This window comes from Pleurodeles waltl, chromosome 5 (assembly GCF_031143425.1).
Source record: "Pleurodeles waltl isolate 20211129_DDA chromosome 5, aPleWal1.hap1.20221129, whole genome shotgun sequence".
Lineage (NCBI taxonomy): Eukaryota > Metazoa > Chordata > Amphibia > Caudata > Salamandridae > Pleurodeles > Pleurodeles waltl.
This window is the reverse complement of record NC_090444.1, coordinates 1051775941-1051799229: the sequence shown is the minus strand read 5'-3', so window position 1 is coordinate 1051799229 and position 23289 is coordinate 1051775941. Positions and strand designations below refer to the sequence as shown.

At 43.8% G+C, this 23289-nt stretch overlaps 5 non-coding genes across 5 annotated transcripts; 1 reads left to right on the top strand and 4 right to left on the bottom strand.

Annotated features, from left to right (window-relative positions):
- Positions 1 to 4021: 4021 nt before the first annotated feature.
- TRNAL-UAA (transfer RNA leucine (anticodon UAA)) lies at positions 4022 to 4104 on the bottom strand. The gene has a single exon. It is a non-coding gene; the product is annotated as a tRNA-Leu (tRNA).
- A 5208-nt stretch (positions 4105 to 9312) lies between these two features.
- On the bottom strand, positions 9313 to 9395 carry TRNAL-UAA (transfer RNA leucine (anticodon UAA)). Its single transcript has one exon. It is a non-coding gene; the product is annotated as a tRNA-Leu (tRNA).
- Positions 9396 to 14601: 5206 nt separating this feature from the next.
- On the bottom strand, positions 14602 to 14684 carry TRNAL-UAA (transfer RNA leucine (anticodon UAA)). The gene has a single exon. It is a non-coding gene; the product is annotated as a tRNA-Leu (tRNA).
- A 4818-nt stretch (positions 14685 to 19502) lies between these two features.
- Positions 19503 to 19585, top strand: TRNAL-UAA (transfer RNA leucine (anticodon UAA)). Its single transcript has one exon. It is a non-coding gene; the product is annotated as a tRNA-Leu (tRNA).
- A 294-nt stretch (positions 19586 to 19879) lies between these two features.
- On the bottom strand, positions 19880 to 19962 carry TRNAL-UAA (transfer RNA leucine (anticodon UAA)). Its single transcript has one exon. It is a non-coding gene; the product is annotated as a tRNA-Leu (tRNA).
- Between the last annotated feature and the right edge of the window lie 3327 nt (positions 19963 to 23289).

Here is a 23289-nt window from a genome sequence, read left to right as displayed (position 1 = left end):
CACAAGTGAGGTCAATTTCAATAGAGTCCAGCAATTACAGGAAGATGGGCATAGCTTTGTCAGGGGTGAGCTTAAGAAAGCACACCCTGGGGCGGCTGAAGCATTTTTGGGGTGTGACAGCTCCTTTGGGCTTCGCAGCTCAGGAGGACGAGCCATGCCAAAGGACGTCATGAAAAATAAGGCAACAGCGGAGACGCCGGTAAAGGTCTGGGCACCTTTAAAATGCCGGTCATAAGAGAGGGTTGCATCCAGAGCGATCAACCCGATTACAAGGGAGTGGCCTGGTGAATCATTTGATTTAGGGTACAATCACGGCTTCAAGATCCCAGCTATCAGCCAAGGTGCTGTCTCGTTGGCTTCGGGGCTCATTTTGCATGATGAATTGATGGATTACGATGTCGACCAGGAGACTAAGGAGGGGGAGAATTGTGAGGGTGGGGATGAGACTGCGGGGAAGGAGATGCAGCAAAGAAATTAGGTGAGCTGTTCTAACAGAGGAAGGAGTTTTGGTGTGTTTCAGGATTTGCCCCCTTTGATGGTGCAGCTTAATCGGAAAGTCAAGACGAATAATCAGGTACCTGCAAGTGGTTTCATTCAAAAAAGGTGAGACACAGGCTGCTGTGGCTATGGGGTGTGAAGAGTTAAGCATGAAGGTATTGTGTTTGGTGTCTGTAACAGTGGGTAATACCCTTTTGCGTTAGCATAAGGAAGTTTGGGTAGATTGAGTGGGAAAGATGATGCAAATAATGAAGCAGTTAAAGATGCAGACAAAGTCCATTTGGGGGGGCTGTGAACAAAAAAGTCGAAGTCAATGATGGTAAGTCAGAGGCAAGTGGTGAGAAGGCTTCTAAGGCAGAGCCAGGTAAGGAAAAAGGAAACTCAGGTGAGTGTAGTGTAAAAAGTAAAAAGTTGCCATATATGGGGTTGTTCTTGCCTTTGGGGGCGCATCTCACCCAAGCCATGAAGGAAAACATTTGTAAAGGTGAGTTTGTTGATGTTTTTAAATTATTACATAGAGAAGTGTGGGCTAAGGAAGGGTCAAAGGAGGAGGAATGGGAATTAGCTAGGAGGCCGAAAGTTCCCACTACCCTTGAGAATTGGATGTCAGTATTCTTAATCATTGCTAGCGTTTATTGTGAGAGGCATCCGGAGCGTTGTATTTCTCTATTAAAATACATGGACGTTTTTAGGTGGGCTCAAATAGACTATGGTGGTTTTGGATGTTTTAGATATAATGAAGAACTTAGAGCCCAGATGGTATTATTTCCAGATAAAGAATGGTGAGATATTTATAATGAGCTTTGGATGCAATGGTTGTGTACTTCCAAGAATGCCTCAGCGTTACACACAGCTAGTGGTCTTCTGGTTCCTTACAAGCCCTGTCAGGGGCATCCCAACCAATCTAGGGTGGGTAGTTTCACGAGAGCTCAGTTCCCACAGAATGGATCTTGTTGGTCCTTCAACAGAGGGTCATGCACACGACTCCAGTGCAAGTTCATGCACAATTGCTCCAATTGCAGGGGCAAACATCCATTGGTGCAATGTTTTGGAGGGATGCAATGGGGATGGAAGGCTAATGCAGGTAGAGGTGGTGATAGGGGAAGGGGTCGGATGCAGCAGATGGTGGGAAAAGGGCCCTTCTCCTAATAAATTAGATATTTTGTTTTATTGGTTGCAGTTTTATCCGAGGCGTGAGGAGGCCAAGTTACTGTACTAGAGTTTTCTTGAGGGTTTCAAGCTATGTTATCAAGGTCATAGAAGACAGAGAAAAAATTTGAAATCTGCAGTTGAGAATCCGGAAGTGGTGAGAAAGAAATTGAGGACGGAATTGGAGGCTGGCAGAATGGTGGGTCCATGTGATACCTGGCCGATTCATAACTTAACAATTTCACCACTGGGTGTTGTGCCTAAAACACAACAAGGTGAGTTTAGATTGATTCATCATCTATCGTGGGCTGCAGGGGAGTCAGTTAATGATTTAATTGCACATGAAGACTCCATAGTGCATTGCACATCAGTGGAAGAGGCAATTAAGTTGGTAAGGGCTTGTGGAAGGAAGGCACAAATGGCAAAGTTAGACATTCAATCTGTCTTTTGACTATTGCCGGTACATCCTGAGGATTTTTCATTGTTGGGTCTTTAATCTGAGGATTCTATATTTGTGGATATAATGTTGCCAATGGGCTGTTCTGTTTCTTGTTCCCTGTTTGAAACTTGTAGTTGTTTTTTGCAGTGGTTTTTCCAACAGAAGACTGGGCTCGGACATGTCACGAACTACCTAGGTGACTCTTTTCTGATGGGCTTGCAGTGATCCAATGAATGTAAAAAAGGGTTAATTGAATTTCAGAAGTGTATGGAGGAGATGGAAGTACCTTTGGCTCCGGATAAGACTGAAGGCCCTGCTATATTGAACTCAGAGTAATCTGAGGTACGGTTGCCGGTGCATAAGTGCAAAAGTTGATTTCTCTGTTGGAGGAGGCTGTTTCCACGGATAAGCTGGAGTTACAGCAGGTGCAAGCCTTATTGGGTTCTTTGAAGTTTGCGTGCCGTGTGGTGAAAGTTGGTAGAGCTCTTTGTAGGTGCCTTGGTTTTTCAGTCAAAGGTGCTGTTTTACCTCATCCCAGAATTCGGCTTAAATAGGTCATCAATGCTGACTTCAGAATGTTGGTTTCTTTCCAGCAAAGTAATAATGGTGTTAACATGTTGACGGTTGAGGATGAATGGTTATGGCAAGTTCAAATTTTTTCCGATGATTCGGGAGCCCATGGTTTGGTTTTCTGAGATGGTGATTGGACTGCTGAGTCATGGCCGGATTCTTGGAGAGAGGCACACCATAGCATTTCGTTTCTGGAGTTTTTTTCCATTTGATGGTTGCATTAGTGTTGTGTGGTAACCTTTTAGCAAACAGGCGAGTGGTTTTTAATGTGGATAGCCAAACAGTTGTTAATTTAGTCAATTCACAGAAGGCTCGAGATGAAAAAGTTTTGAAGTTGTTGCGTTTATTTTTGCTTCATTGTCTGAAATTCAATATTTTGTTTAAGGGTCAGTATGTTCCAGGTGTGAATAATGATATCACTGATGGGCTATCTCGTTCACAGTGGCAGAGATTCGGTGTACTGGTGCCGGGAGCAGATTTGCTTAAAACGGCTTTGACGGTGGACCTTTGGGAGCTGGGAATCTAAGGATGTTACAATTGATTAGTCAGTCCATTGCTCCATCTACTTTGAGGTCATATGGCAAGGCCTAGGCAGAATCTATTGAGTCTGGTGCATTGAGGAGGTATGAGGGACCTTACATGTCACGGTATAGGAGGGAGGATGGAGTCCACTTCATTATGACACATATTGACCTAGGATTGGCGGTGGTGGCTATAACAAGGAAGATGGCAGGTATTACATTTTTTGGTAAGTACTTTTGGGATTATGATACCATGGAAGGAGAAATGTGTAGGAGAATTGTTGCTGGCTGGGCGATGGAGGGTGGATCCAGGTTGGATCAATGGCATCCTATTTCCATGAAAAAGCTGAGGGATATTTTGGGGGTTTTGAATTCTGCTTTTCCTGTTGGGAGGGCTGATAGTATAGGTGATTCTTCTCCCGAAAAACAACTATATCATGATTGCAGGCACACCTGCCCTATGTAGACCAGGGTGGCCGAGTGCTTAAGGCATTGGACTTAAGATCCAATGGACATGTGTCTGCATGGGTTCGAGCCCCACTCCTGTTTTATCCCTTTTTTCTCTCCCGTGACACTGTTCATTTCAATTTCACGCACTTTTCAGTTGCTCCTGATTATTATTAAAATAAGAGCTACATATAAAATCTTCATATCGATTAACGTGTATTTTTCTCCCCCCAAAAAAGTAAACGCCTTGTATTGTACATTTCTCTTTGAAACTTAGTAACCTTTTGTTGCAGGTTGTATTACAGTATGCTTTTTCGTTTATTATAGGTGACTTATTTGTTTATGATACCTGACTTAATGCTTTCCATTTGGTGCATAAGGAATTACAAAATATCTCTACCAGGAGTGGGGCTTGAACCCACGTGGACACATGTCCATTGGATCTTAAGTCCAACGCCATAACCACTCGGCCATCCTGGTACCTGTGCTGGAAAGGGCAACAACATGGCACTTATTATAGATATCAAGAGTGCTCACTGTGTGACATTGAGCTTTATATATATATATATATTTTCATATCTATATATTTTATCAGCTTACGCAAAACACATTTCAGGAATACAAGGTAATGTCATGCCTCTCCTCTATAAAACGTGCATGTACTTAATAAAAAAAAAAATACAACCATACCTATCAAACATGTTTAAGATTATCAGCGTGTAGGACGAAAAAAGGTGCGCTTTTTTCACACCGTTTTTGTCACATGTCCTATTAAATATGTCTGCAAATTGACGTTAATCTTAAGAAATATCACACTAACCCCTTTTCAAGACTCAAAACTACACTTCACACAATCTAAAACACTTTGGGACAGATTTACAAGGCCCTTGCGCCCCTTAGCGCTACATTTGCAGAATTTATTTTGCCGCAAATGTGAAGATCATAGGCCACTACCATAGCAAAATATTTACAAGGTGGCGCAAGCTAGGTTTGCGCCAACTTGTTAACACTTTGCGCCACATCATGCATAATATATGCATGATGTGTGCAAAGGGGGCGTTCCCTTGTTAGAGAGTGGGCACGCTCGTTCCTCACCTGACAGGTTGCTTTTTGAGGATGGTGTCTCTGGGGCTGGTGTTGTAGCCAAGAGCGAACTCTTGACTCCGCGTGGGTCGCTTCGTTTGCCGCACTGCACGGGAATGGCTGGGAGGCATAGAGTTGGCAGTAGAGGAAGCGGTGTGGTGGGGAAGGGTCAGGCATAATTTATACAAGGTGGGCGTTCGCCCATTAGGGAGCCCGAAAAAATGGCGCAAGGCAATCTAAGAGATTTCCTTGCGCCATTTGTTTTACACTTTCAACGCCTACTCAGAGGAGGCGTTAAAAGGGGGAATACCATTATTTATAATGGGCCCCTATGTACTCTGCAGGATTAGTCCCAAAATGATGGCGCTACTCCTGCAGAGTACATCAATAGCGTAAAAAATATAACGCTAATGCCCCTACCCTGTGCCATGGTGCGCCGTATTATTATATATATAGCTCACACATGGTGGCGGTACAGGGGCGTTAAGGGGTGCAAGGAACGTGGCGCTGCACCGGCAGAGCCACTTTCCTTAAATCTGCCCCTTTGTGTTTGTCTCGGAGCAACAGGTGGTTTATAATTTTGACACAAGTGAGGTCAATTTCAATAGAGTCCAGCAATTACAGGAAGATGGGCATAGCTTTGTTAGGGGTGAGCTTAAGAAAGCACACCCTGGGGCGGCTGAAGCATTTTTGGGGTGTGACAGCTCCTTTGGGCTTCGCAGCTCAGGAGGACGAGCCATGCCAAAGGACGTCATGAAAAATAAGGCAACAGCGGAGACGCCGGTAAAGGTCTGGGCACCTTTAAAATGCCGGTCATAAGAGAGGGTTGCATCCAGAGCGATCAACCCGATTATAAGGGAGTGGCCTGGTGAATCATTTGATTTAGGGTACAATCACGGCTTCAAGATCCCAGCTATCAGCCAAGGTGCTGTCTCGTTGGCTTCTGGGCTCATTTTGCATGATGAATTGATGGATTACGATGTCGACCAGGAGACTAAGGAGGGGGAGAATTTTGAGGGTGGGGATGAAACTGCGGGGAAGGAGATGCAGCAAAGAAATTAGGTGAGCTGTTCTAACAGAGGAAGGAGTTTTGGTGTGTTTCAGGATTTGCCCCCTTTGATGGTGCAGCGTAATCGGAAAGTCAAGATGAATAATCAGGTACCTGCAAGTGGTTTCATTCAAAAAAGGTGAGACACAGGCTGCTGTGGCTATGGGGTGTGAAGAGTTAAGCATGAAGGTAGTGTGTTTGGTGTCTGTAACAGTGGGTAATACCCTTTTGCATTAGCATAAGGAAGTTTGGGTAGATTGAGTGGGAAAGATGATGCAAATAATGAAGCAGTTAAAGATGCAGACAAAGTCCATTTGGGGGGGCTGTGAACAAAAAAGTCGAAGTCAATGATGGTAAGTCAGAGGCAAGTGGTGAGGAGGCTTCTAAGGCAGAGCCAGGTAAGGAAAAAGGAAACTCAGGTGAGGGTAGTGTAAAAAGTAAAAAGTTGCCATAAATGGGGTTGTTCTTGCCTTTGGGGGCGCATCTCGCCCAAGCCATGAAGGAAAACATTTGTAAAGGTGATTTTGTTGATGTTTTTAAATTATTACATTGAGAAGTGTGGGCTAAGGAAGGGTCAAAGGAGGAGGAATGGGAATTAGCTAGGAGGCCGAAAGTTCCCACTACCCCTGAGAATTGGATGTCAGTATTCTTAATCATTGCTAGCGTTTATTGTGAGAGGCATCCGGAGCGATGTATTTCTCAATTAAAATACATGGACGTTTTTAGGTGGGCTCAAATAGACTATGGTGGTTTTCGATGTTTTAGATATAATGAAGAACTTAGAGCCCAGATGGCATTATTTCCAGATAAAGAATGGTGAGATATTTATAATGAGCTTTGGATGCAATGGTTGTGTACTTCCAAGAATGCCTCAGCGTTACACACAGCTAGTGGTCTTCTGGTTCCTTACAAGCCCTGTCAGGGGCATCCCAACCAATATGGGGTGGGTAGTTTCACGAGAGCTCAGTTCCCATAGAATGGATCTTGTTGGTCCTTCAACAGAGGGTCATGCACACGACTCCAGTGCAAGTTCATGCACAATTGCTCCAGTTGCAGGGGCAAACATCCATTGGTGCAATGTTTCGGAGGGATGCAATGGGGATGGAAGGCTAATGCAGGTAGAGGTGGTGATAGGGGAAGGGGTCGGATGCAGCAGATGGTGGGAAAAGGGCCCTTCTCCTAATCAATTAGATATTTTGTTTTATTGGTTGCAGTTTTATCCGAGGTGTGAGGAGGCCAAGTTACTGTACTAGAGTTTTCTTGAGGGTTTCAAGCTATGTTATCAAGGTCATAGAAGACAGAGGAAAAATTTGAAATCTGCAGTTGAGAATCCGGAAGTGGTGAGAAAAAAATTGAGGAAGGAATTGGAGGCTAGCAGAATGGTGGGTCCATGTGATACCTGGCCGATTCATAACTTAACAATTTCACCACTGGGTGTTGTGCCTAAAACACAACAAGGTGAGTTTAGATTGATTCATCATCTATCGTGGGCTGCAGGGGAGTCAGTTAATGATTTAATTGCACATGAAGACTCCATAGTGCATTGCACATCAGTGGAAGAGGCAATTAAGTTGGTAAGGGCTTGTGGAAGGAAGGCACAAATGGCAAAGTTAGACATTCAATCTGTCTTTTGACTATTGCCGGTACATCCTGAGGATTTTTCATTGTTGGGTCTTTAATCTGAGGATTCTATATTTGTGGATATAATGTTGCCAATGGGCTGTTCTGTTTCTTGTTCCCTGTTTGAAACTTGTAGTTGTTTTTTGCAGTGGTTTTTCCAACAGAAGACTGGGCTCGGGCATGTCACGAACTACCTAGGTGACTCTTTTCTGATGGGCTTGCAGTGATCCAATGAATGTAAAAAAGGGTTAATTGAATTTCAGAAGTGTATGGAGGAGATGGAAGTACCTTTGGCTCCGGATAAGACTGAAGGCCCTGCTATATTGAACTCAGAGTAATCTGAGGTACGGTTGCCGGTGCATAAGTGCAAAAGTTGATTTCTCTGTTGGAGGAGGCTGTTTCCACGGATAAGCTGGAGTTACAGCAGGTGCAAGCCTTATTGGGTTCTTTGAAGTTTGCGTGCCGTGTGGTGAAAGTTGGTAGAGCTCTTTGTAGGTGCCTTGGTTTTTCAGTCAAAGGTGCTGTTTTACCTCATCCCAGAATTCGGCTTAAATAGGTCATCAATGCTGACTTCAGAATGTTGGTTTCTTTCCAGCAAAGTAATAATGGTGTTAACATGTTGACGGTTGAGGATGAATGGTTATGGCAAGTTCAAATTTTTTCCGATGATTCGGGAGCCCATGGTTTGGTTTTCTGAGATGGTGATTGGACTGCTGAGTCATGGCCGGATTCTTGGAGAGAGGCACACCATAGCATTTCGTTTCTGGAGTTTTTTTCCATTTGATGGTTGCATTAGTGTTGTGTGGTAACCTTTTAGCAAACAGGCGAGTGGTTTTTAATGTGGATAGCCAAACAGTTGTTAATTTAGTCAATTCACAGAAGGCTCGAGATGAAAAAGTTTTGAAGTTGTTGCGTTTATTTTTGCTTCATTGTCTGAAATTCAATATTTTGTTTAAGGGTCAGTATGTTCCAGGTGTGAATAATGATATCACTGATGGGCTATCTCGTTCACAGTGGCAGAGATTCGGTGTACTGGTGCCGGGAGCAGATTTGCTTAAAACGGCTTTGACGGTGGACCTTTGGGAGCTGGGAATCTAAGGATGTTACAATTGATTAGTCAGTCCATTGCTCCATCTACTTTGAGGTCATATGGCAAGGCCTAGGCAGAATCTATTGAGTCTGGTGCATTGAGGAGGTATGAGGGACCTTACATGTCACGGTATAGGAGGGAGGATGGAGTCCACTTCATTATGACACATATTGACCTAGGATTGGCGGTGGTGGCTATAACAAGGAAGATGGCAGGTATTACATTTTTTGGTAAGTACTTTTGGGATTATGATACCATGGAAGGAGAAATGTGTAGGAGAATTGTTGCTGGCTGGGCGATGGAGGGTGGATCCAGGTTGGATCAATGGCATCCTATTTCCATGAAAAAGCTGAGGGATATTTTGGGGGTTTTGAATTCTGCTTTTCCTGTTGGGAGGGCTGATAGTATAGGTGATTCTTCTCCTGAAAAACAACTATATCATGATTGCAGGCACACCTGCCCTATGTAGACCAGGGTGGCCGAGTGCTTAAGGCATTGGACTTAAGATCCAATGGACATGTGTCTGCATGGGTTCGAGCCCCACTCCTGTTTTATCCCTTTTTTCTTTCCCGTGACACTGTTCATTTCAATTTCACGCACTTTTCAGTTGCTCCTGATTATTATTAAAATAAGAGCTACATATAAAATCTTCATATCGATTAACGTGTATTTTTCTCCCCCCAAAAAAGTAAACGCCTTGTATTGTACATTTCTCTTTGAAACTTAGTAACCTTTTGTTGCAGGTTGTATTACAGTATGCTTTTTCGTTTATTATAGGTGACTTATTTGTTAATGATACCTGACTTAATGCTTTCCATTTGGTGCATAAGGAATTACAAAATATCTCTAGCAGGAGTGGGGCTTGAACCCACGTGGACACATGTCCATTGGATCTTAAGTCCAACGCCTTAACCACTCGGCCATCCTGGTACCTGTGCTGGAAAGGGCAACAACATGGCACTTATTATAGATATCAAGAGTGCTCACTGTGTGACATTGAGCTTTATATATATATATATATTTTCATATCTATATATTTTATCAGCTTACGCAAAACACATTTCAGGAATACAAGGTAATGTCATGCCTCTCCTCTATAAAACGTGCATGTACTTAATAAAAAAAAAAATACAACCATACCTATCAAACATGTTTAAGATTATCAGCGTGTAGGACGAAAAAAGGTGCGCTTTTTTCACACCGTTTTTGTCACATGTCCTATTAAATATGTCTGCAAATTGACGTTAATCTTAAGAAATATCACACTAACCCCTTTTCAAGACTCAAAACTACACTTCACACAATCTAAAACACTTTGGGACAGATTTACAAGGCCCTTGCGCCCCTTAGCGCTACATTTGCAGAATTTATTTTGCCGCAAATGTGAAGATCATAGGCCACTACCATAGCAAAATATTTACAAGGTGGCGCAAGCTAGGTTTGCGCCAACTTGTTAACACTTTGCGCCACATCATGCATAATATATGCATGATGTGTGCAAAGGGGGCGTTCCCTTGTTAGAGAGTGGGCACGCTCGTTCCTCACCTGACAGGTTGCTTTTTGAGGATGGTGTCTCTGGGGCTGGTGTTGTAGCCAAGAGCGAACTCTTGACTCCGCGTGGGTCGCTTCGTTTGCCGCACTGCACGGGAATGGCTGGGAGGCATAGAGTTGGCAGTAGAGGAAGCGGTGTGGTGGGGAAGGGTCAGGCATAATTTATACAAGGTGGGCGTTCGCCCATTAGGGAGCCCGAAAAAATGGCGCAAGGCAATCTAAGAGATTGCCTTGCGCCATTTGTTTTACACTTTCAACGCCTACTCAGAGGAGGCGTTAAAAGGGGGAATACCATTATTTATAATGGGCCCCTATGTACTCTGCAGGATTAGTCCCAAAATGATGGCGCTACTCCTGCAGAGTACATCAATAGCGTAAAAAATATAACGCTAATGCCCCTACCCTGTGCCATGGTGCGCCGTATTATTATATATATAGCTCACACATGGTGGCGGTACAGGGGCGTTAAGGGGTGCAAGGAACGTGGCGCTGCACCGGCAGAGCCACTTTCCTTAAATCTGCCCCTTTGTGTTTGTCTCGGAGCAACAGGTGGTTTATAATTTTGACACAAGTGAGGTCAATTTCAATAGAGTCCAGCAATTACAGGAAGATGGGCATAGCTTTGTTAGGGGTGAGCTTAAGAAAGCACACCCTGGGGCGGCTGAAGCATTTTTGGGGTGTGACAGCTCCTTTGGGCTTCGCAGCTCAGGAGGACGAGCCATGCCAAAGGACGTCATGAAAAATAAGGCAACAGCGGAGACGCCGGTAAAGGTCTGGGCACCTTTAAAATGCCGGTCATAAGAGAGGGTTGCATCCAGAGCGATCAACCCGATTATAAGGGAGTGGCCTGGTGAATCATTTGATTTAGGGTACAATCACGGCTTCAAGATCCCAGCTATCAGCCAAGGTGCTGTCTCGTTGGCTTCTGGGCTCATTTTGCATGATGAATTGATGGATTACGATGTCGACCAGGAGACTAAGGAGGGGGAGAATTTTGAGGGTGGGGATGAAACTGCGGGGAAGGAGATGCAGCAAAGAAATTAGGTGAGCTGTTCTAACAGAGGAAGGAGTTTTGGTGTGTTTCAGGATTTGCCCCCTTTGATGGTGCAGCGTAATCGGAAAGTCAAGATGAATAATCAGGTACCTGCAAGTGGTTTCATTCAAAAAAGGTGAGACACAGGCTGCTGTGGCTATGGGGTGTGAAGAGTTAAGCATGAAGGTAGTGTGTTTGGTGTCTGTAACAGTGGGTAATACCCTTTTGCATTAGCATAAGGAAGTTTGGGTAGATTGAGTGGGAAAGATGATGCAAATAATGAAGCAGTTAAAGATGCAGACAAAGTCCATTTGGGGGGGCTGTGAACAAAAAAGTCGAAGTCAATGATGGTAAGTCAGAGGCAAGTGGTGAGGAGGCTTCTAAGGCAGAGCCAGGTAAGGAAAAAGGAAACTCAGGTGAGGGTAGTGTAAAAAGTAAAAAGTTGCCATAAATGGGGTTGTTCTTGCCTTTGGGGGCGCATCTCACCCAAGCCATGAAGGAAAACATTTGTAAAGGTGATTTTGTTGATGTTTTTAAATTATTACATTGAGAAGTGTGGGCTAAGGAAGGGTCAAAGGAGGAGGAATGGGAATTAGCTAGGAGGCCGAAAGTTCCCACTACCCCTGAGAATTGGATGTCAGTATTCTTAATCATTGCTAGCGTTTATTGTGAGAGGCATCCGGAGCGATGTATTTCTCAATTAAAATACATGGACGTTTTTAGGTGGGCTCAAATAGACTATGGTGGTTTTCGATGTTTTAGATATAATGAAGAACTTAGAGCCCAGATGGCATTATTTCCAGATAAAGAATGGTGAGATATTTATAATGAGCTTTGGATGCAATGGTTGTGTACTTCCAAGAATGCCTCAGCGTTACACACAGCTAGTGGTCTTCTGGTTCCTTACAAGCCCTGTCAGGGGCATCCCAACCAATATGGGGTGGGTAGTTTCACGAGAGCTCAGTTCCCATAGAATGGATCTTGTTGGTCCTTCAACAGAGGGTCATGCACACGACTCCAGAGCAAGTTCATGCACAATTGCTCCAGTTGCAGGGGCAAACATCCATTGGTGCAATGTTTCGGAGGGACGCAATGGGGATGGAAGGCTAATGCAGGTAGAGGTGGTGATAGGGGAAGGGGTCGGATGCAGCAGATGGTGGGAAAAGGGCCCTTCTCCTAATCAATTAGATATTTTGTTTTATTGGTTGCAGTTTTATCCGAGGTGTGAGGAGGCCAAGTTACTGTACTAGAGTTTTCTTGAGGGTTTCAAGCTATGTTATCAAGGTCATAGAAGACAGAGGAAAAATTTGAAATCTGCAGTTGAGAATCCGGAAGTGGTGAGAAAAAAATTGAGGAAGGAATTGGAGGCTAGCAGAATGGTGGGTCCATGTGATACCTGGCCGATTCATAACTTAACAATTTCACCACTGGGTGTTGTGCCTAAAACACAACAAGGTGAGTTTAGATTGATTCATCATCTATCGTGGGCTGCAGGGGAGTCAGTTAATGATTTAATTGCACATGAAGACTCCATAGTGCATTGCACATCAGTGGAAGAGGCAATTAAGTTGGTAAGGGCTTGTGGAAGGAAGGCACAAATGGCAAAGTTAGACATTCAATCTGTCTTTTGACTATTGCCGGTACATGCTGAGGATTTTCATTGTTGGGTCTTTAATCTGAGGATTCCATATATGTGGATATAATGTTGCCAATGGGCTGTTCTGTTTCTTGTTCCCTGTTTGAAACTTGTAGTTGTTTTTTGCAGTGGTTTTTTCAACAGAAGACTGGGCTCGGGCATGTCACGAACTACCTAGGTGACTCTTTTCTGATGGGCTTGCAGTGATCCAATGAATGTAAAAAAGGGTTAATTGAATTTCAGAAGTGTATGGAGGAGATGGAAGTACCTTTGGCTCCGGATAAGACTGAAGTCCCTGCTATATTGGACTCAGAGAAATCTGAGGTACGGTTGCCGGTGGATAAGTGCAAAAGTTGATTTCTCTGTTGGAGGAGGCTGTTTCCAAGGATAAGCTGGAGTTACAGCAGGTGCAAGCCTTATTGGGTTCTTTGAAGTTTGCGTGCCGTGTGGTGAGAGTTGGTAGAGCTCTTTGTAGGTGCCTTGGTTTTTCAGTCAAAGGTGCTGTTTTACCTCATCCCAGAATTCGGCTTAAAGAGGTCATCAATGCTGACTTCAGAATGTTGGTTTCTTTCCAACAAAGTAATAATGGTGTTAACATGTTGACGGTTGAGGATGAATGGTTATGGCAAGTTAACAAAAATTCTGATGATTCGGGAGCCCATGATTTGGTTTTCTGAGATGGTGATTGGACTGCTGAGTCGTGTCCGGATTCTTGGAGAAAGGCACACCATAGCATTTTGTTTCTGGAGTTTTTTTCCATTTGATGGTTGCTTTAGTGTTGTGTGGTATCCTTTCAGCAAACAGGCGAGTGGTTTTTAATGTGGATAGCCAAACAGTTGTTAATTTAGATAATTCACAGAAGGCTCGAGATGAAAAAGTTTTGAAGTTGTTGCGTTTATTTTTGCTTCATTGTCTGAAATTCAATATTTTGTTTAAGGGTCAGTATGTTCCAGGTGTGAATAATTATATCACTGATGGGCTATCTCGTTCACAGTGGCAGAGATTCGGTGTACTGGTGCCGGGAGCAGATTTGCTTAAAACGGCTTTGACGGTGGACCTTTGGGACCTGGGAATCTAAGGAGGTTACAATTGATTAGTCAGTCCATTGCTCCATCTACTTTGAGGTCATATGGCAAGGCCTAGGCAGAATCTATTGAGTCTGGTGCATTGAGGAGGTATGAGGGACCTTATATGTCACGGTATAGGAGGGAGGATGGAGTCCGCTTCATTATGACACATATTGACCTAGGATTGGCGGTGGTGGCTATAACAAGGAAGATGGCAGGTATTACATTTTTTGGTAAGTACTTTTGGGATTATGATACCATGGAAGGAGAAATGTGTAGGAGAATTGTTGCTGGCTGGGCGATGGAGGGTGGATCCAGGTTGGATCAATGTCATCCTATTTCCATGCAAAAGCTGAGGGATATTTTGGGGGTTTTGAATTCTGCTTTTCCTGTTGGGAGGGCTGATAGTATAGATGATTCTTCTCCTGAAAAACAACTATATCATGATTGCAGGCACACCTACACTATGTAGAGCAGGGTGGCCGAGTGCTTAAGGCATTGGACTTAAGAACCAATGGACATGTGTCTGTGTGGGTTCGAGCCCCACTCCTGGTTTATCCTTTTTTCTCTCCCGTGACACTGTTCATTTCAATTTCACGCACTTTTCAGTTGCTCCTGATTATTATTAAAATAAGAGCTACATATAAAATCTTCATATCGATTAACGTGTATTTTTCTCCCCCCAAAAAAGTAAACGCCTTGTATTGTACATTTCTCTTTGAAACTTAGTAACCTTTTGTTGCAGGTTGTATTACAGTATGCTTTTTCGTTTATTATAGGTGACTTATTTGTTTATGATACCTGACTTAATGCTTTCCATTTGGTGCATAAGGAATTACAAAATATCTCTACCAGGAGTGGGGCTTGAACCCACGTGGACACATGTCCATTGGATCTTAAGTCCAACGCCTTAACCACTCGGCCATCCTGGTACCTGTGCTAGAAAGGGCAACAACATGGCACTTATTATAGATATCAAGAGTGCTCACTGTGTGACATTGAGCTTTCTATATATATATATATTTTCATATCTATATATTTTATCAGGTTACGCAAAACACATTTCAGGAATACAAGGTAATGTCATGCCTCTCCTCCATAAAACGTGCATGTACTTAAAAAAAAAAAAATACAACCATACCTATCAAACATGTTTAAGATTATCAGCGTGTAGGACGAAAAAAGGTGTGCTTTTTTCACACCGTTTTTGTCACATGTCCTATTAAATATGTCTGCAAATTGACGTTAATCTTAAGAAATATCACACTAACCCCTTTTCAAGACTCAAAACTACACTTCACACAATCTAAAACACTTTGGGACAGATTTACAAGGCCCTTGCGGCCCTTAGCGCTACATTTGCAGAATTTATTTTGCCGCAAATGTGAAGATCATAGGCCACTACCATAGCAAAATATTTACAAGGTGGCGCAAGCTAGGTTTGCGCCAACTTGTTAACACTTTGCGCCACATCATGCATAATATATGCATGATGTGTGCAGAGGGGGCGTTCCCTTGTTAGAGAGTGGGCACGCTCGTTCCTCACCTGACAGGTTGCTTTTTGAGGATGGTGTCTCTGGGGCTGGTGTTGTAGCCAAGAGCGAACTCTTGACTCCGCGTGGGTCGCTTCGTTTGCCGCACTGCACAGGAATGGCTGGGAGGCATAGAGTTGGCAGTAGAGGAAACGGTGTGGTGGGGAAGGGTCAGGCATAATTTATACAAGGTGGGCGTTCGCCTATTAGGGAGCCCGAAAAAATGGCGCAAGGCAGTCTAAGAGATTTCCTTGCGCCATTTGTTTTACACTTTCAACGCCTACTCAGAGGAGGCGTTAAAAGGGGGAATACCATTATTTATAATGGGCCCCTATGTACTCTGCAGGATTAGTCCCAAAATGATGGCGCTATTCCTGCAGAGTACATCAATAGCGTAAAAAATATAACGCTAATACCCCTACCCTGTGCCATGGTGCGCCGTATTATTATATATATAGCTCACACATGGTGGCGGTACAGGGGCGTTAAGGGGTGCAAGGAACGTGGCGCTGCACCGGCAGAGCCACTTTCCTTAAATCTGCCCCTTTGTGTTTGTCTCGGAGCAACAGGTGGTTTATAATTTTGACACAAGTGAGGTCAATTTCAATAGAGTCCAGCAATTACAGGAAGATGGGCATAGCTTTGTCAGGGGTGAGCTTAAGAAAGCACACCCTGGGGCGGCTGAAGCATTTTTGGGGTGTGACAGCTCCTTTGGGCTTCGCAGCTCAGGAGGACGAGCCATGCCAAAGGACGTCATGAAAAATAAGGCAACAGCGGAGACGCCGGTAAAGGTCTGGGCACCTTTAAAATGCCGGTCATAAGAGAGGGTTGCATCCAGAGCGATCAACCCGATTACAAGGGAGTGGCCTGGTGAATCATTTGATTTAGGGTACAATCACGGCTTCAAGATCCCAGCTATCAGCCAAGGTGCTGTCTTGTTGGCTTCGGGGCTCATTTTGCATGATGAATTGATGGATTACGATGTCGACCAGGAGACTAAGGAGGGGGAGAATTGTGAGGGTGGGGATGAGACTGCGGGGAAGGAGATGCAGCAAAGAAATTAGGTGAGCTGTTCTAACAGAGGAAGGAGTTTTGGTGTGTTTCAGGATTTGCCCCCTTTGATGGTGCAGCGTAATCGGAAAGTCAAGACGAATAATCAGGTACCTGCAAGTGGTTTCATTCAAAAAAGGTGAGACACAGGCTGCTGTGGCTATGGGGTGTGAAGAGTTAAGCATGAAGGTAGTGTGTTTGGTGTCTGTAACAGTGGGTAATACCCTTTTGCGTTAGCATAAGGAAGTTTGGGTAGATTGAGTGGGAAAGATGATGCAAATAATGAAGCAGTTAAAGATGCAGACAAAGTCCATTTGGGGGGGCTGTGAACAAAAAAGTCGAAGTCAATGATGGTAAGTCAGAGGCAAGTGGTGAGGAGGCTTCTAAGGCAGAGCCAGGTAAGGAAAAAGGAAACTCAGGTGAGGGTAGTGTAAAAAGTAAAAAGTTGCCATATATGGGGTTGTTCTTGCCTTTGGGGGCGCATCTCACCCAAGCAATGAAGGAAAACATTTGTAAAGGTGAGTTTGTTGATGTTTTTAAATTATTACATAGAGAAGTGTGGGCTAAGGAAGAGTCAAAGGAGGAGGAATGGGAATTAGCTAGGAGGCCGAAATTTCCCACTACCCTTGAGAATTGGATGTCAGTATTCTTAATCATTGCTAGCGTTTATTGTGAGAGGCATCCGGAGCGATGTATTTCTCAATTAAAATACATGGACGTTTTTAGGTGGGCTCAAATAGACTATGGTGGTTTTGGATGTTTTAGATATAATGAAGAACTTAGAGCCCAGATGGCATTATTTCCAGATAAAGAATGGTGAGATATTTATAATGAGCTTTGGATGCAATGGTTGTGTACTTCCAAGAATGCCTCAGCGTTACACACAGCTAGTGGTCTTCTGGTTCCTTACAAGCCCTGTCAGGGGCATCCCAACCAATCTGGGGTGGGTAGTTTCACAAGAGCTCAGTTCCCACAGAATGGATCTTGTTGGTCTTTCAACAGAGGGTCATGCACACGACTCCAGTGCAAGTTCATGCACAATTGCTCCAATTGCAGGGGCAAACATCCATTGGTGCAATGTTTTGGAGGGATGCAAGGCTAATGCAGGTAGAGGTGGTGATAGGGGAAGGGGTCGGATGCAGCAGATGGTGGGAAAAGGGCCCTTCTCCTAATAAATTAGATATTTTGTTTTATTGGTTGCAGTTTTATCCGAGGCGTGAGGAGGCCAAGTTACTGTACTAGAGTTTTCTTGAGGGTTTCAAGCTCTGTTATCAAGGTCATAGAAGACAGAGAAAAAATTTGAAATCTGCAGTTGAGAATCCGGAAGTGGTGAGAAAGAAATTGAGGACGGAATTGGAGGCTGGCAGAATGGTGGGTCCATGGGATACCTGGCCGATTCATAACTTAACAATTTCACCACTGGGTGTTGTGCCTAAAACACAACAAGGTGAGTTTAGATTGATTCATCATCTATCGTGGGCTGCAGGGGAGTCAGTTAATGATTTAATTGCACATGAAGACTCCATAGTGCATTGCACATCAGTGGAAGAGGCAATTAAGTTGGTAAGGGCTTGTGGAAGGAAGGCACAAATGGCAAAGTTAGTCATTCAATCTGTCTTTTGACTATTGCCGGTACATCCTGAGGATTTTTCATTGTTGGGTCTTTAATCTGAGGATTCTATATTTGTGGATATAATGTTGCCAATGGGCTGTTCTGTTTCTTGTTCCCTGTTTGAAACTTGTAGTTGTTTTTTGCAGTGGTTTTTCCAACAGAAGAATGGGCTCAGGCATGTCACAAACTACCTAGGTGACTCTTTTCTGATGGGCTTGCAGTGATCCAATGAATGTAAAAAAGGGTTAATTGAATTTCAGAAGTGTATGGAGGAGATGGAAGTACCTTTGGCTCCGGATAAGACTGAAGGCCCTGCTATATTGAACTCAGAGAAATCTGAGGTGCGGTTTCCGGTGGATAAGTGCAAAAGTTGATTTCTCTGTTGGAGGAGGCTGTTTCCACGGATAAGCTGGAGTTACAGCAGGTGCAAGCCTTATTGGGTTCTTTGAAGTTTGCGTGCCGTGTGGTGAGAGTTGGTAGAGCTCTTTGTAGGTGCCTTGGTTTTTCAGTCAAAGGTGCTGTTTTACCTCATCCCAGAATTCGGCTTAAAGAGGTCATCAATGCTGACTTCAGAATGTTGGTTTCTTTCCAGCAAAGTAATAATGGTGTTAACATGTTGACGGTTGAGGATGAATGGTTATGGCAAGTTCAAATTTTTTCTGATGATTCGGGAGCCCATGGTTTGGTTTTCTGAGATGGTGATTGGACTGCTGAGTCATGGCCGGATTCTTGGAGAGAGGCACACCATAGCATTTTGTTTCTGGAGTTTTTTTCCATTTGATGGTTGCTTTAGTGTTGTGTGGTAACCTTTTAGCAAACAGGCGAGTGGTTTTTAATGTGGATAGCCAAACAGTTGTTAATTTAGTCAATTCACAGAAGGCTCGAGATGAAAAAGTTTTGAAGTTGTTGCGTTTATTTTTCCTTCATTGTCTGAAATTCAATATTTTGTTTAAGGGTCAGTATGTTCCAGGTGTGAATAATGATATCACTGATGGGCTATCTCGTTCACAGTGGCAGAGATTTGGTGTACTGGTGCCGGGAGCAGATTTGCTTAAAACGGCTTTGACGGTGGACCTTTGGGAGCTGGGAATCTAAGGATGTTACAATTGATTTGTCAGTCCATTGCTCCATCTACTTTGAGGTCATATGGCAAGGCCTAGGCAGAATTTATTGAGTCTGGTGCATTGAGGAGGTATGAGGGACCTTACATGTCACAGTATAGGAGGGAGGATGGAGTCCGCTTCATTATGACACATATTGACCTAGGATTGGCGGTGGTGGCTATAACACGGAAGATGGCAGGTATTACATTTTTTGGTAAGTACTTTTGGGATTATGATACCATGGAAGGAGAAATGTGTAGGAGAATTGTTGCTGGCTGGGCGATGGAGGATGGATCCAGGTTGGATCAATGGCATCCTATTTCCATGCAAAACATGAGGGATATTTTGGGGGTTTTGAATTCTGCTTTTCCAGTTGGGAGGGCTGATAGTATAGATGATTCTTCTCCTGAAAAACAACTATATCATGATTGCAGGAACACCAGCACTATGTAGACCAGGGTGGCCGAGTGGTTAAGGCGTTGGACTTAAGATCCAATAGACATGTGTCTGCGTGGGTTCGAACCCCACTCCTGGTATATCATTTTTTCTCTCCCGTGACACTGTTCATTTCAATTTCACGCACTTTTCAGTTGCTCCTGATTATTATTAAAATAAGAGCTACATATAAAATCTTCATATCGATTAACGTGTATTTTTCTACCCCCAAAAAAGTAAACGCCTTGTATTGTACATTTCTCTTTGAAACTTAGTAACCTTTTGTTGCAGGTTGTATTACAGTATGCTTTTTCGTTTATTATAGGTGACTTATTTGTTTATGATACCTGACTTAATGCTTTCCATTTGGTGCATAAGGAATTACAAAATCTCTCTACCAGGAGTGGGGCTTGAACCCACCTGGACACATGTCCATTGGATCTTAAGTTCAACGCCTTAACCACTCGGCCATCCTGGTACCTGTGCAGGAAAGGGCAACAACATGGCACTTATTATTGATATCAAGCGTGCTCACTGTGTGACATTGAGCTTTCTATATATATATATATTTTCATATCTATATATTTTATCAGGTTACGCAAAACACATTTCAGGAATACAAGGTAATGTCATGCCTCTCCTCTATAAAACGTGCATGTACTTAATAAAAAAAAAAATACAACCATACCTATCAAACATGTTTAAGATTATCAGCGTGTAGGACGAAAAAAGGTGCGCTTTTTTCACACCGTTTTTGTCACATGTCCTATTAAATATGTCTGCAAATTGACGTTAATCTTAAGAAATATCACACTAACCCCTTTTCAAGACTCAAAACTACACTTCACACAATCTAAAACACTTTGGGACAGATTTACAAGGCCCTTGCGGCCCTTAGCGCTATATTTGCAGAATTTATTTTGCCGCAAATGTGAAGATCATAGGCCACTACCATAGCAAAATATTTACAAGGTGGCGCAAGCTAGGTTTGCGCCAACTTGTTAACACTTTGCGCCACATCATGCATAATATATGCATGATGTGTGCAAAGGGGGCGTTCCCTTGTTAGAGAGTGGGCACGCTCGTTCCTCACCTGACAGGTTGCTTTTTGTGGAGGGTGTCTCTGGGGCTGGTGTTGTAGCCAAGAGCGAACTCTTGACTCCGCGTGGGTCGCTTCGTTTGCCGCACTGCACGGGAATGGCTGGGAGGCATAGAGTTGGCAGTAGAGGAAGCGGTGTGGTGGGGAAGGGTCAGGCATAATTTATACAAGGTGGGCGTTCGCCCATTAGGGAGCCCGAAAAAATGGCGCAAGGCAATCTAAGAGATTTCCTTGCGCCATTTGTTTTACACTTTCAACGCCTACTCAGAGGAGGCGTTAAAAGGGGGAATACCATTATTTACAATGGGCCCCTATGTACTCTGCAGGATTAGTCCCAAAATGATGGCGCTACTCTTGCAGAGAACATCAATAGCGTAAAAAATATAACGCTAATGCCCCTACCCTGTGCCATGGTGCGCCGTATTATTATATATATAGCTCACACATGGTGGCGGTACAGGGGCGTTAAGGGGTGCAAGGAACGTGGCGCTGCACCGGCAGAGCCACTTTCCTTAAATCTGCCCCTTTGTGTTTGTCTCGGAGCAACAGGTGGTTTATAATTTTGACACAAGTGAAGTCAATTTCAATAGAGTCCAGCAATTACAGGAAGATGGGCATAGCTTTGTCAGGGGTGAGCTCAAGAAAGCACACCCTGGGGCGGCTGAAGCATTTTTGGGGTGTGACAGCTCCTTTGGGCTTCGCAGCTCAGGAGGACGAGCCATGCCAAAGGACGTCATGAAAAATAAGACAACAGCGGAGACGCCGGTAAAGGTCTGGGCACCTTTAAAATGCCGGTCATAAGAGAGGGTTGCATCCAGAGCGATCAACCCGATTACAAGGGAGTGGCCTGGTGAATAATTTGATTTATGGTACAATCACGGCTTCAAGATCCCAGCTATCAGCCAAGGTGCTGTCTCGTTGGCTTCGGGGCTCATTTTGCATGATGAATTGATGGATTACGATGACGACCAGGAGACTAAGGAGGGGGAGAATTGTGAGGGTGGGGATGAGACTGTGGGGAAGGAGATGCAGCAATGAAATTAGGTGAGCTGTTCTAACAGAGGAAAGAGTTTTGGTGTGTTTCAGGATTTGCCCCCTTTGATGGTGCAGCGTAATCGGAAAGTCAAGACGAATAATCAGGTACCTGCAAGAGGTTTCATTCAAAAAAGGTGAGACACAGGCTGCTGTGGCTATGGGGTGTGAAGAGTTAAGCATGAAGGTAGTGTGTTTGGTGTCTGTAACAGTGGGTAATACCCTTTTGCGTTAGCATAAGGAAGTTTGGGTAGATTGAGTGGGAAAGATGATGCAAATAATGAAGCAGTTAAAGATGCAGACAATGTCCATTTGGGGGGGCTGTGAACAAAAAAGTCGGAGTCAATGATGGTAAGTCAGAGGCAAGTGGTGAGGAGGCTTCTAAGGCAGAGCCAGGTAAGGAAAAAGGAAACTCAGGTGAGGGTAGTGTAAAAAGTAAAAAGTTGCCATATATGGGGTTGTTCTTGCCTTTGGGGGCGCATCTCACCCAAGCCATGAAGGAAAACATTTGTAAAGGTGAGTTTGTTGATGTTTTTAAATTATTACATAGAGAAGTGTGAGCTAAGGAAGGGTCAAAGGAGGAGGATTGGGAATTAGCTAGGAGGCCGAAAGTTCCCACTACCCTTGAGAATTGGATGTCAGTATTCTTAATCATTGCTAGCGTTGATTGTGAGAGGCATCCGGAGCGTTGTATTTCTCTATTAAAATACATGGACGTTTTTAGGTGGGCTCAAATAGACTATGGTGGTTTTGGATGTTTTAGATATAATGAAGAACTTAGAGCCCAGATGGCATTATTTCCAGATAAAGAATGGTGAGATATTTATAATGAGCTTTGGATGCAATGGTTGTGTACTTCCAAGAATGCCTCAGCGTTACACACAGCTAGTGGTCTTCTGGTTCCTTACAAGCCCTTTCAGGGGCATCCCAACCAATCTAGGGTGGGTAGTTTCACAAGAGCTCAGTTCCCACAGAATGGATCTTGTTGGTCTTTCAACAGAGGGTCATGCACACGACTCCAGTGCAAGTTCATGCACAATTGCTCCAATTGCAGGGGCAAACATCCATTGGTGCAATGTTTTGGAGGGATGCAAGGCTAATGCAGGTAGAGGTGGTGATAGGGGAAGGGGTCGGATGCAGCAGATGGTGGGAAAAGGGCCCTTCTCCTAATAAATTAGATATTTTGTTTTATTGGTTGCAGTTTTATCCGAGGCGTGAGGAGGCCAAGTTACTGTACTAGAGTTTTCTTGAGGGTTTCAAGCTCTGTTATCAAGGTCATAGAAGACAGAGAAAAAATTTGAAATCTGCAGTTGAGAATCCGGAAGTGGTGAGAAAGAAATTGAGGACGGAATTGGAGGCTGGCAGAATGGTGGGTCCATGGGATACCTGGCCGATTCATAACTTAACAATTTCACCACTGGGTGTTGTGCCTAAAACACAACAAGGTGAGTTTAGATTGATTCATCATCTATCGTGGGCTGCAGGGGAGTCAGTTAATGATTTAATTGCACATGAAGACTCCATAGTGCATTGCACATCAGTGGAAGAGGCAATTAAGTTGGTAAGGGCTTGTGGAAGGAAGGCACAAATGGCAAAGTTAGACATTCAATCTGTCTTTTGACTATTGCCGGTACATCCTGAGGATTTTTCATTGTTGGGTCTTTAATCTGAGGA